This window comes from Rhinatrema bivittatum, chromosome 5 (genome assembly GCF_901001135.1).
Source record: "Rhinatrema bivittatum chromosome 5, aRhiBiv1.1, whole genome shotgun sequence".
NCBI lineage: Eukaryota > Metazoa > Chordata > Amphibia > Gymnophiona > Rhinatrematidae > Rhinatrema > Rhinatrema bivittatum.
The window spans coordinates 303,693,847-303,705,995 of NC_042619.1; positions in this window are offsets into that span (position 1 = coordinate 303,693,847).

The window sequence follows — 12,149 nt, forward strand, 5'->3', positions numbered from 1 at the left end:
GTGCTGAAAAAAGTGCGAAAAACGGAATATAAATCTAAATAAATAAATCCCCCCAGGCAGACTCCCATGTATTCCCACACATACACCCCCAGGCAGACTCCCATGCATTTCCACACATACACCCTCAGTCAGGCACCCATGCATTCCCACAAATATACCCTCAGGCAGACTGTCATGCATTCCCACACATACACCCTCAGGCAGGCACCCATGCATTCCCACACATACACCCTCAGGTGAGCACCCATGCATTCCCACACATAGAACCTCAGGCAGGCGCTCATGCATTCCCACACATACACCCTCAGGCAGACTCCCATGCATTCCCACACATACACCCTCAGGCAGACTCCCATGCATTCCCACACATACACCCTCATTCAGGCACCCATTCATTCCCACACATACACCCTCAGGCAGGCACCCATGCATTCCCACACATACACCCTCAGGCAGACTCCCATGCATTCCCACACATACACCCTCAGGCAGACTCCCATGCATTCCCACACATACACCCTCATTCAGGCACCCATTCATTCCCACACATACACCCTCAGGCGGACTCCCTTGCATTCCCACACATACAACCTCAGGCAGGCGCTCATGCATTCCCACACATACACCCTCAGGCAGAATCCCATGCATTCCCACACATACACCCTCAGGGGGACTCCATTGCATTCCCACACATATACCCTCAGGCAGACTCCCATGCATTCCCACACATACAACCTCAGGCAGGCACCCATGCATCCCCACACATACACCCTCAGGCAGTCACCCATGCATTCCCACACATACACCCGCAGGCAGACTGTCATGCATTCCCACACATACACCCTCAGGCAAGCACCCATGCATTCCACACATACAAACTCTGCAGGCACTCATAGCATTATCCCACAACATAACACCCTCAGGGCCAGAAAAAAAAACTCCATGCATTCCCACCATACATACAACCCTCAGGCAGACTCCCTGCCTTCCCACACATACACCCTCAGGCAGACACCCATGCATTCCCACACCATACACCACTCAGGCAGACTCCCATGCATTCCCACAACATACACCCTCAGGCACGCACCCATGCATTCCCACACATACACCCTCAGGCAGACTCCCATGCATTCCCACACATACACCCTCAGGCAGGCACCCATTCATTCCCACACATACACCCTCAGGCAGACTCCCAGGCATTCGCACACATACACCATCAGGCAGGCACCCATGCATTCCCACACATACACCCTCAGGCAGTCTCCATCATTCGCACACATACACCTCAGGCAGGCGCTCATGCATTCCCACACATACACCCTCAGGCAGGCACACATGCATTCCCACACATACACCCTCAGGCAGACTCCCATGCATTCCCACACGTACACCCTCAGGCAGGCACACATGCATTCCCAGACATACAACCTCAGGCAGGCGCTCATGCATTCCCACACATACACCCTCAGGCAGACTCCCATGCATTCCCACACATACACCCTCAGGCAGGCACACATGCATTCCCACACATACACCCTCAAGCACACACCCATGCATTCCCACACATACACCCTCAATCACACACCCATGCATTCCCACACATATATGGAGGAGTAGCCTAGTGGTTAGAGCAGTGGGCTATGAACTAGGAGACCAGGGTTCGAGTTCTGCTGTCGCTCCTTGATCCTTGGGCAAGTCACTTTACCCTCCATTGCCTCAGGTATAAAATTAGATTGTAAGCTCTCTGGGGATAGGGAAATACCTACAGTTCCTGAATGTAATCCACTTTGAAGTGCTGAAAAAAGTGCGAAAAACGGAATATAAATCTAAATAAATCCCTGCAGGCAGACTCCCATGCATTCCCACACATACACCCTCAGGCAGAATCCCATGCATTCCCACACATACACCCTCAGGCAGGCACCCATTCATTCCCACACATACACCCTCAGGTAGACTCCCATGCATTCCCACACATACACCCTCAGGCAGACTCCCATGTATTCCCACACATACACCCTCAGGTAGACTCCCATGCATTCCCACACATACACCCTCAGGCAGACTGCATTCTCACACATAAACCCTCAAGCAGACTCCCATGCATTCCCACACACACACACACCCTCAGGCACATTCATACACATGCACACACTGAAGGCAGACCCCTTCTCTTTCTTTTGACTCTCTCATTCCTCTGCTGCTGCTGTCACTGCTGCCGCGTGGCTATTGGGGAGGTGCTGATCGCTGCTACTGGCACTGAAGCCTGTTCTGCTGCTTCCTCTGTGAGGGCCCTGCAGTATTAAACATTTGTGCACTTCCACTTCCTCCATGCTGATCTTGTACATTGCGAGATCGGCATAGAGAAATTACTACTCTTGCATATTCCCCAAGATAACATATGCCGATCACTAAAAAGTAAATTTTTTTTTATTACCTTTGCTGTCTGATCTTAGTTTTCTAATCGTTTGGTCACAGGCTTTTTATTCCACCTACCCTTTCCTGTTTTTTTGCCAAGTCCTTTTATGGGGTCCTTTTTTTCCTATTGCTTTTCTTTCCATCTGTCTTCTTCCCTCAGACACACACTCAGGCTCTCATTCTCACATGCTTTTTCTCTCTCACACATAAACATGCACACATGCTGTCTCATGCTCCCCCAGCTCTCACTCTCACATGCTCTCTCTCATACATACATACAGACATACACAGTCTGTTTTGCACATACTTTCTCACTCTCACACACTGTCTCTCTCGCACATACACACACGGTTCTCACACTCAAATGCACTGTCACATATACACAGCTCTCTCTCATACATACATACATACACACTATCTCTCTTGCACATGCTATCTCACTCTCACACACAGGCTCTCACATGCTGTCTCTCCATTCACGCTCTCACTTTCAAACACAGTCTCTTAACTCACTCTCACACGCACACAATCTTTCAACTCATCTTATACACAGACACATACACACACACAATCTCTCAACTCACTCTCACACACACAGACACGTACACACAAAATCTCTCAACTCACTGTGATACACACACACACACTCTACAGACTCTCAGCCTCTCTTGCCTCTGGGCTTCCTCTTCGTGGGTCGCCGTGGGATGGGCTCTGCGACGGCCCTGATCTTCTCGGGCCACCGTGAGGTGGGATCTGTGGCAGCCCTGCCACCGGATCTCTTTTTGGGCTGCCGTGACGTGGGATCTGAGGTGGCCTATAATCGCTGCTCCTCTTCTGTACGTGACTGATGCACATCCTTCTTCCTGCCTGCGTGGCTCTGGCAATGTTTTTCTTCCAGGACCGTGCAGGCAGGAAGGAAGAGGAACACCTGCAGGTTTGGAAATGACCTTTTTCTTTGGGCCATAATGAGATGAGCTCCACCATGGCCCCGCCGATCTTCCTGTGTGTGTCCGGCACACAGCACAGCAGTAGTTCCCTGCTCAGCCGCTGGTGGGATGAAGTCCACCAGCGGCCGCATGGGCCTCCATGTTGGCCATCAGTGCTCCGCTATGGCCCTGTGCCTGGGGGCATTGGTGTCCCATCCCCCCACCCCCGTCGGTATGCCACTGCTCTCTCCCCACCCTCATTGCACCCACTGTTGGCTGCTTCTTTTCTCCATGGCAAAATCTAGACACCTTGTGGAACTCAGCAGCTAGATTTAGCCACTGAGAGGAGGGTAATTGCCAGCCTGGTATGTCCCAGAGAGGACCCCTGTGTTTTGAGCTAAAGTGGCAGAGCCAAGAGTTTTGTTAGCATGCGCTAGAGTAGGATTTCACAACCTGTGTGCCATGGCGAGGCATAGCTGTGCCATTAGGCTCCTGCTGGACTTTATTTGCTAGTTCCCTGACTCTTAGGCAGCCGAAAACAACTGTTCTGCTTCCTGCTTCTACCCCTCTCCTCCAGGCAGTGTACAGGGAATGAGAGAGGAGGGGCTGGAGAAGGTAGCAGGGCAATTGTTTTCAGATCTCCCATGTGTATGTTGCGTCCATCGGTTGCAGGCGGCTGCAACCGCTCTGCCTTACCTCTTTTTTTCCCTTTTCCTCCTACTTGGGCAAGATGGCTGCCTCCGGTACCGAGTGCCAAAACCCTCGGCGTCTCCAACTCAGCATGGGTGTCCCAGTCCGCTATGCTCCTTCCCGTGGCCTCCTAGGGCACGCGCACGCACGTTGCCTACGCTCAAATACACGTCATGGTGGGAACCTTGGGGGCGTCCCCACCGCATGACGTCGATACCTCTGGGAATTTAAAGCTTCCACTACGCTACCATCATTGAGTTAGCAAGGACTTCGGTTTAAGCTACTCTGACAGCTCCAAGCTGCTCGCTTAGATGCCTCGCTACCCTCCGGAGATCTCGCTCCTTACGAAGCTCTAGGCACCTGCTCTCAGGGGGTCTTTCACTTCCAACCACCCTTTGGGGTTTCTACTAACTAGACAACCGCTCCTCGGGGGTCTCTCTCTCTCTCTCTCTCTCTATTTATATCAGGATCTTCTGTACTATCAGGTACTCGCTCCTCGAGGGCCTACCAGTCTGTGTATCCTGTACCACTGACCTTCGGTCCCACCATCATCATACGCTCCTGTGAGTACCTCTACAATCCGGTGCTCCAACTCCACCCACCAGGCTCGGCCTTGCCCACACTGCGGGTTCCCAGCTATCTTGAACATCTGGGTGAGACTTCTACATCTGAGACTGTCAGACTGTATTGGCATCTTGCGGACTTCAGTGCCTTTCCTTCCTAGCTACAGCAGTACAATAAAGCTTTCCACCTACAAGTGTCTGCTCTCTGAGGTTAGCCTATTGCTGTGGTTCCCCACAGGAACTGTAAGCTGTCTAGGTTTTAGAAGATACTATGAGCTATCTGGGCTTGGCTTCTACAGATTCCACAATATTTCCTGTAGTTGGGCTTATTTGCATACTTTTCATAGCGTCCCTGGCAAAGGGCTCTAGAAGAACTGCAAGACAACCAGGTTTCAGCTTTCACAGCCCCTGATTTCTGGTAGCAGAGAACTTGAAAGTTAATTTTTGTATATTTCTCTTAACAACCCCAGAAAGCTGTATGGGATTCATATTTCACAACCTCTACACTGTTTCCAGAAGCAGAGAAGTGGAAGACTCATTTGCATATTTTTCCCAGCAGTCCTAGCAGAGGACTCCATAGGACATTGCAAGCCATCAGGTTTCAGCTTTCACATCCTCTCCTCTCTTTCCAGCAGATGACCTGAAGGCTCATTTGCATACTACTCCCACTAGCCCCAGCAGAGGACTCTAGAGGATACCATAAGTTGTCTAGGCTTCAGCTTCCACAGCCCTTGCACTTTTCCCTATGGTAAAAAACCCCTAAAGGCTTATTTGCTGGCTTTTCCTTGCAGTGAATATGTGATTATAGGTGACAGAGTTTACAGTGCAAATAATAGTGGCTGGAAAATAGATGTAAGCTATGTTAGTGATCTCACTTAAGGGTTCTCCAAAAGGGTAATATTGAAAATGAATATGAGCGAAGGTTTTTCTTTGAATACTTGTCAATTGGTTTTGGAATACATTTTCTTAAAAGTTGATACTGTAAGTGATCCAAGCTTGAGGTTTCACAGCTCCTATATTCTTTCCAGCAGTAGAGAATCTGAAGGTTTGTTTGTATATTTTTCCCAACAGCCCCAGATGAGAACTTTATAAAACATTGCAAACCATCTAAGCTTCAGTTCCTGCAGCCTAGTTTACAAATCCCCTCTTTTTTCTAGCAGCAGAGATTTGGAAGATGTGTTGAAACACCATTTTCTCTACATTTTCAACCACAGATTTATTTATTTGGTATTATAATAGGGAATTAGATCAAAACAAGGGCCAATAAGGTGAGTGACCCAGTAGTTAGAAGTAGATTAATTGTAGTCTCTGAAGCATCGCTGACAAATATATAATAAACCAATATTTTAAAAGTACCTTAGATTAATTTGAACATCCCTACTCCCTTAGAAATTCTAAATTGCTATCAACTGAATAAAATTAAGATGCAGACCATAGTCCAGCAATGAGAGGGGTGGTTATCTAGTCTTTTGTACTGAGTGCCATATGTGTGACTATCTACCAGTTGTATGTGTGCACTTGATGCAAAGAGCACTTAATCCTTAAAGAATGAGTCTGATATCTGGTGGCTAGAGTGGCTGGGGCTCAGGCTAGTATGTATTGGGTGGGGGGCAGGCTTTGCTAGGGCTGGGGCTGCAAAGGCAGAGGAAGGCTGTGCTGGGACTCTGGCAGGAGGGGGAAGGGCAGGCTGCTAGTGCTGGGCAGGCTGTGGTGGGACTCGAGGAGGGAAGGGCAATAAATAGGAGCCTCTGGGGATTTTCCATGGGTGCCTGCCAAAGGGGCACGCGTGCATCTTTTACTTGCGCATATTTACTTCTGCTCAATACCAGGAGTAAGTGATCATAAACATCATTAAAGTGAGAAAATGACTGGGTAGAGGGCCTGGGTGCAATGGGGGGACTTCTGGCTGAAGAGCCAGGGGGGGGTCTTCACGAGCTGCAGATGGACTGGGCAAACTGGTAGGCCAAATGGTAAAACTGGTTATTTCATTGCCGCGCAGGTTATAAAATCCCCTGACTTATGTGTATAAAAGCCGATTTATGTGGGGTAAAAGCATCAAATTCATTCAATAAAAATCTATGCATGTATTCTTGTAAAATTGGAAGTACAAATATGTGGGTATATGAGTTACCCACACTTATCCGGCTAATTTCCAACTTATTCGGCTAAGTAACATCTTTCCTGCTGCTTACATGGAGAAATTTCAACTTACTCAGATAAGTAGTGGCACTTATCCGACTGTTTTCTGATTTATCCAGCTAAGTAGAAGCAGGTCTATATAGCCGGAGAAATCTGAAGGCGCTATTTGTCCATCTAAGTACTGCTTTACAGATTTCTAAGGCTACTTAGGATAAATTGGCATTTATCCTGATAATTCTGAGCTCGCGCGGCTCGTGGTTTTTACTTACGTGAGAATTTGTGCACACATATATATTTGCATCTTTTAACCTTTCCATGCTGGTTATAAAATACAGCAGCAGCAACTTTGTGCGTGCCACAACCACAGCACTGCCACAACTAATACAAACAACCTAAGTCAAGACCTAGCACTGTTCTTCAGGAACAAAATAAGCAAGATCACCAACTCCTTCAACACCCTCTCAAACACAGAGGACCAAAATATTAAATATACCAAAACATCCTGGGCGAACTTTGCTCCAATATCCAACAAAGATGCCGAAAACTTAATTAAAAAAATCAACCCAGCAAGCCACGACCTAGACTCAATCCCCACCCGATACCTGAAAGAAATGGCACACATCATCGCCCCGACCATAGCAGCTATCATTAACAAATCGCTCGAAGAAGGGATACTCCCATCACAACTAAAAACAGCAACTATCGCTCCTATCTTGAAAAAGAAAAACCTCGACCCTTCTGATCTGAATAACTACCGCCACATCTCAAACTTCCCGCTTCTAGCCAAGCTGACCGAAAAAGCTGCCTTGATTCAGCTGAACGAGCATCTAGAGGACAATAATATCTTCCATACCTCACAACATGGATTCAGAAAAAACAGAAGCACTGAAACTCTACTAATCAACCTTTCAAACATATTAATTAGAGGCCTCGACAACAATCTAAATCATCTTCTAATCCTTCTCGATCTCTCCGCGGCTTTCGACACGGTTGACCACGAAACCCTGATTTCAAGCCTGGCACACATCAGCCTGACCAACAAAACACTAAGATGGTTCACGTCCTTCCTAAAAGATAGATTCTTCAAGGTCGCCATTAACAACAATTCATCCAACCCCCTCCCCCTTGACACCGGGGTACCACAAGGCTCCGCCCTATCTGCCACCCTCTTTAATATATACCTACTCCCAGTCTGCCACTTCATCTCAAGTCTTGGCATAACATATTTTATGCATGCAGATGACATTCAACTACTCATCCCTGTATCTAACTCCATTGAAGAGGCTCTGAACTCCACAGCCAAGCACCTAATCGCCATCAGAGACAAACTAAACCAGCTGAAACTATGTCTCAATATGAATAAAACCGAATGCATCCTCATAGGTAAACACAACCCAGGGTCGACAACCTCCTCACACTTCCTACAAATTGACAACTCTAGCATCCAACTCAAAAACACAACAAAAGACCTCGGAATCTGGATTGACAGCGACCTCAACTTAAAAAAGAATATCGCAATGAAAACGAAAGAAAACTTTCTGAAACTCCACATCCTGAAACACTTAAAACCACTTATCCACCATCAAGACTTCCGAACAGTACTGCAGTCCCTAATCTTCAACAGCCTTGACTACTGCAACTCCCTGATGATCAGCCTCCCAAAATCCACCATAAAGCCACTCCAAATGCTGCAAAACGCCGCCGCCAGAATCCTCACCGGCAAGAAAAAATCGGATCATATCACCCCCGCTCTGAAAAGCCTCCACTGGCTTCCCATAGCACAAAGGATTGAATTTAAAACTCTAACAACTGTCCACAACTCAATCTACAACGAAGCCAACCCCGCCCTCAATGACATGATTCACCTTCACAAAGCACAACGTGCCACCAGAACAGCAGGCAAAACGACCCTAGACATACCTTCCCCCAGCATAGCCAAACTGACAGCCACAAGGAACAGAGCATTCTCCATCGCAGGACCCAAATTATGGAACACCCTACCTCAATACCTAAGATCACTCAGTGACATTAAATCTTTCAAAAAGGAACTCAAAACCTGGTATTTCAACCTTACCTTCCGTGATGGAGTCGGCTAAGCTATCCACAACCCCTCGCTTCTTCCCCCCTTCCTTCCTACTCCCGCACATCTCTCCCAATCTCCCCCTTCCTACCTCTCCCCCTGCCCCATACACTCCCCCACACCCCGTCCCACCTCTTTTCTTCCTCCCAAATGCATCCTACCCACAATTACCCCGCTCCTCCATGAGTCCCGCCCTCTACCCCCCATGTTACTTGATTTCACCATTTGTTATAAAGTGCTCTATCCAGTTTGTAATCGTTGTTCCCCCTTGACCTCACCCTAACTCATTTCTCTGCTAGGGTGTCCCAGTGTTACCAATTTTGTTACCAATTTGTTACCAATTTGTTTATATAAGTTGTATAAGTTGTATAATTTGTATAAGTTACCAATTTGTTACCAATTTGTATAAGTTGTTATCTTGTAAACCGGAGTGAAGGCAACCTGCTATACTTCGGTATATAAAAGCCTCGAAATAAATAAATAAATGTGTCAATGGGCACATTTGAGCACTTTTGAAAGTTATCTTCAAAATATGAATTATGCACATAAATAAATGTCCCCCTTTGAAAATTTGCTTATACATCTGTGGCCACAAAAGTACTTTCCAGCCGCCGTCTGTGCGGGCAGAGGAAAAAGGGGCAAAATCTTTTGGAGATAATTTTTAAAAAGAGTTACAGGTGCAAACATGACACAGGATCGCAGCAATTTTCAAAACCCACTTACAGGGGTAAAGGGCATTTACACGTGTAAAACCCAGTTTTAAGGATATAAATGCTTTTTGAAATCATTCCCCTTTGTGTAGATTTGAAAATGTGATTCTACAGATGTCGTTTACTTCCCTGACCTAAACACACCCCGGGAATGCTTCTTTTTAATCCCTTGTGAAAGCAGACATGCACTCGTAGTCACCGTGGGGTACATTTTCACGCCAGGGGAATCTAGCCGGCTTACTCCACAGGGACCCAGCTGGATCTCTTTGGAACTTGCCCTCATAGCTAAAAAGAACAACGGAGTAGTGGGGAACTCCAGTCACCAAGCTGCAGGGGCCTGATATTTAAAGCGCCTGTTCAGCGATATTTAGCCAGATAAGCGGAACTTATGGGGCTAAATGGCAGCCACTGAATATGTGCGTACATTCAGAGGCCGCTGCTTAGCCATATAAGTCCCTTATAATGGCTAAAAAATACACGCACAAAAAGTAGGCGTGTACTGGGCAGAACGGGGCAGAACGACTTAGACGTATAACTTATACTCCTAACTACCGATATTCAGAGTTAAGCACATAAGTGTACATCTAAGTTTAGATTCTCCATACAGCAGGTCTAAGCTTAGTCGGTTAGACTTATCTGGTGAAGTGCGCAAATATACGTGAATATTCAGCAGCTTTGCCGTGCCATCAAATATACATCATAATTAAGCCGGATCAGTTCTAACTGGCTTAAGTCACTTACACGGCCAGCTTTGAATATTGATTCCCAGGTGTCTAACTCCCCTTAGTCTTGGAGTCTTTCGTTCATCCATTTTCCCTTTTCTTCCTTCCACTTTTTTATTTCTCTCACCTTAACTTTTTTTTTTTTGCAAGTTCACAATTACATTTTCACCCTGGCTAATCTTATTTATTTTCACTTGAACATTGTTTTCTTTCTTTCGGGCCGATACAGTACAGTACGCTCCGATGGAGCACACTGTTAACCCGCCATTGGATGCGCGTTTTCGACGCGCTAGCGTTACCCCTTATTCAGTAAGGGGCCGAAAATGCGCAGCCAATCCCCCAAACCTAATAGTGCCCGCAACATGCAAATGCATGTTGATGGCCCTATTAGGTATTCCCACGCGATTCAGAAAACAAAATGTGCGGCGAAGCCGCACATTTTGCTTTCAGAAATTAGCACCTACCCAAAGGTAGGCGCTAATTTCTTCGGGCACCAGGAAAGTGCACAGAAAAGCAGTAAAAACTGCTTTTCTGTGCACCCTCTGACTTAATATCATGGCGATATTAAGTTGGAGGTCCCGAAGGGTAAAAAAAGTGAAAAAAAAAAAAAAAAAAATTTGAAGTCGGCCCGCGGCTGTCGGGTCGAAAACCGGACGCTCAATTTTGCCAGCGTCTGGTTTCCGAGCCCGTGGCTGTCAGCGGGCTCGAGAACCGAGGCAGGCAAAATTGAGCGTCGGCTGTCAAACCCTTTGACAGCCGCCGCTCCGGTCCAAAAGGAGGCGCTAGGGACTCACTGGTGTCCCTAGCGCCTCCTTTTGCCTGTTTTTACCACCGGGCCTCATTTGAATAGAGAATCGCGCGCACAGGAGAGTGGCATTCGCCCGCTCTCCCGCGGACTTTACTGTATCGGCCCGTTTATTTGTGTATTTCTTTTCTTTTGCTTTTCACTTTCTTTCACCGCCCAGGGCACATTGTGAAGGCCGGACTCTCATTCTGAGTCTCTGGAAAGAATACTGATTACTGTTCCAGCCCCCCCTCCCTGTCCCTTCCCTCCCTTCCCCTCAACCACTGCGCTCAGCCCAAGCCTCTCTCCTCTCTCCCAGTCCTACCTCACTATCCTCCCCAGGCTGTCCCCTCTTTCGTCTTCTCCTCTTAGCTTTTCCCTTGCTCTTCCCTCCCCCTTCAATCTCTGTTCTTGAACTCTCCCAGCCTCTCCCTCTCTCTCTCCCAGAGTTCTCTCCTTTCATCCTCACTCTCCCCTTTCTCCCAGGTTATCTCTTGCCATCAATTCCTTCCCCCTTCCTACCTGTTTTTTTCTTTCCTCTGAACTGTCTTTCTGTCTCCCGTACACTGACATTCTCTCCTCTTTCCTGAATCTTATACTCCTAGCCCACTCTCTTTACCCTGTGCTCTCCCTCCCTTGAATGGAGAACCATGAAACTCTCCTACAGAAATGCAGTATTGCACGCTGACAACCTACAGGCATCCCCATGAAAAGCTTGTACCATGATGTGTGGACCAGCTTTTCAAAACGATTCAGGATGCTAAACCAAGCACATATCACCCCTCGCTGGACACAGTGAAGGAGTTTACTCAGTATTGGGGGTGCTCAGGCACCCACAGAGCTGGCATGATGCATTTCAGCAGGGCCGTGTGACAGTCTATTCCAGTCCATGGCACTCTTAGCGTGGGAGTAATATATCATCTCACACGGTCCAAAGTGAACCCTTGTGGCTCGCCTTAATGCGGGACCAAGATGGGATATGTTAAGCACCAGTCTGGAAACCTAAATCTTGTCAATTCAAGACGAGCGTTTGCTGAAGGTCACGGTGGCTTTTTTTTTTTTTTTGCATTGCGCCTGCAGCATTAACGTCCACCACCCCCTGTCCTATTTC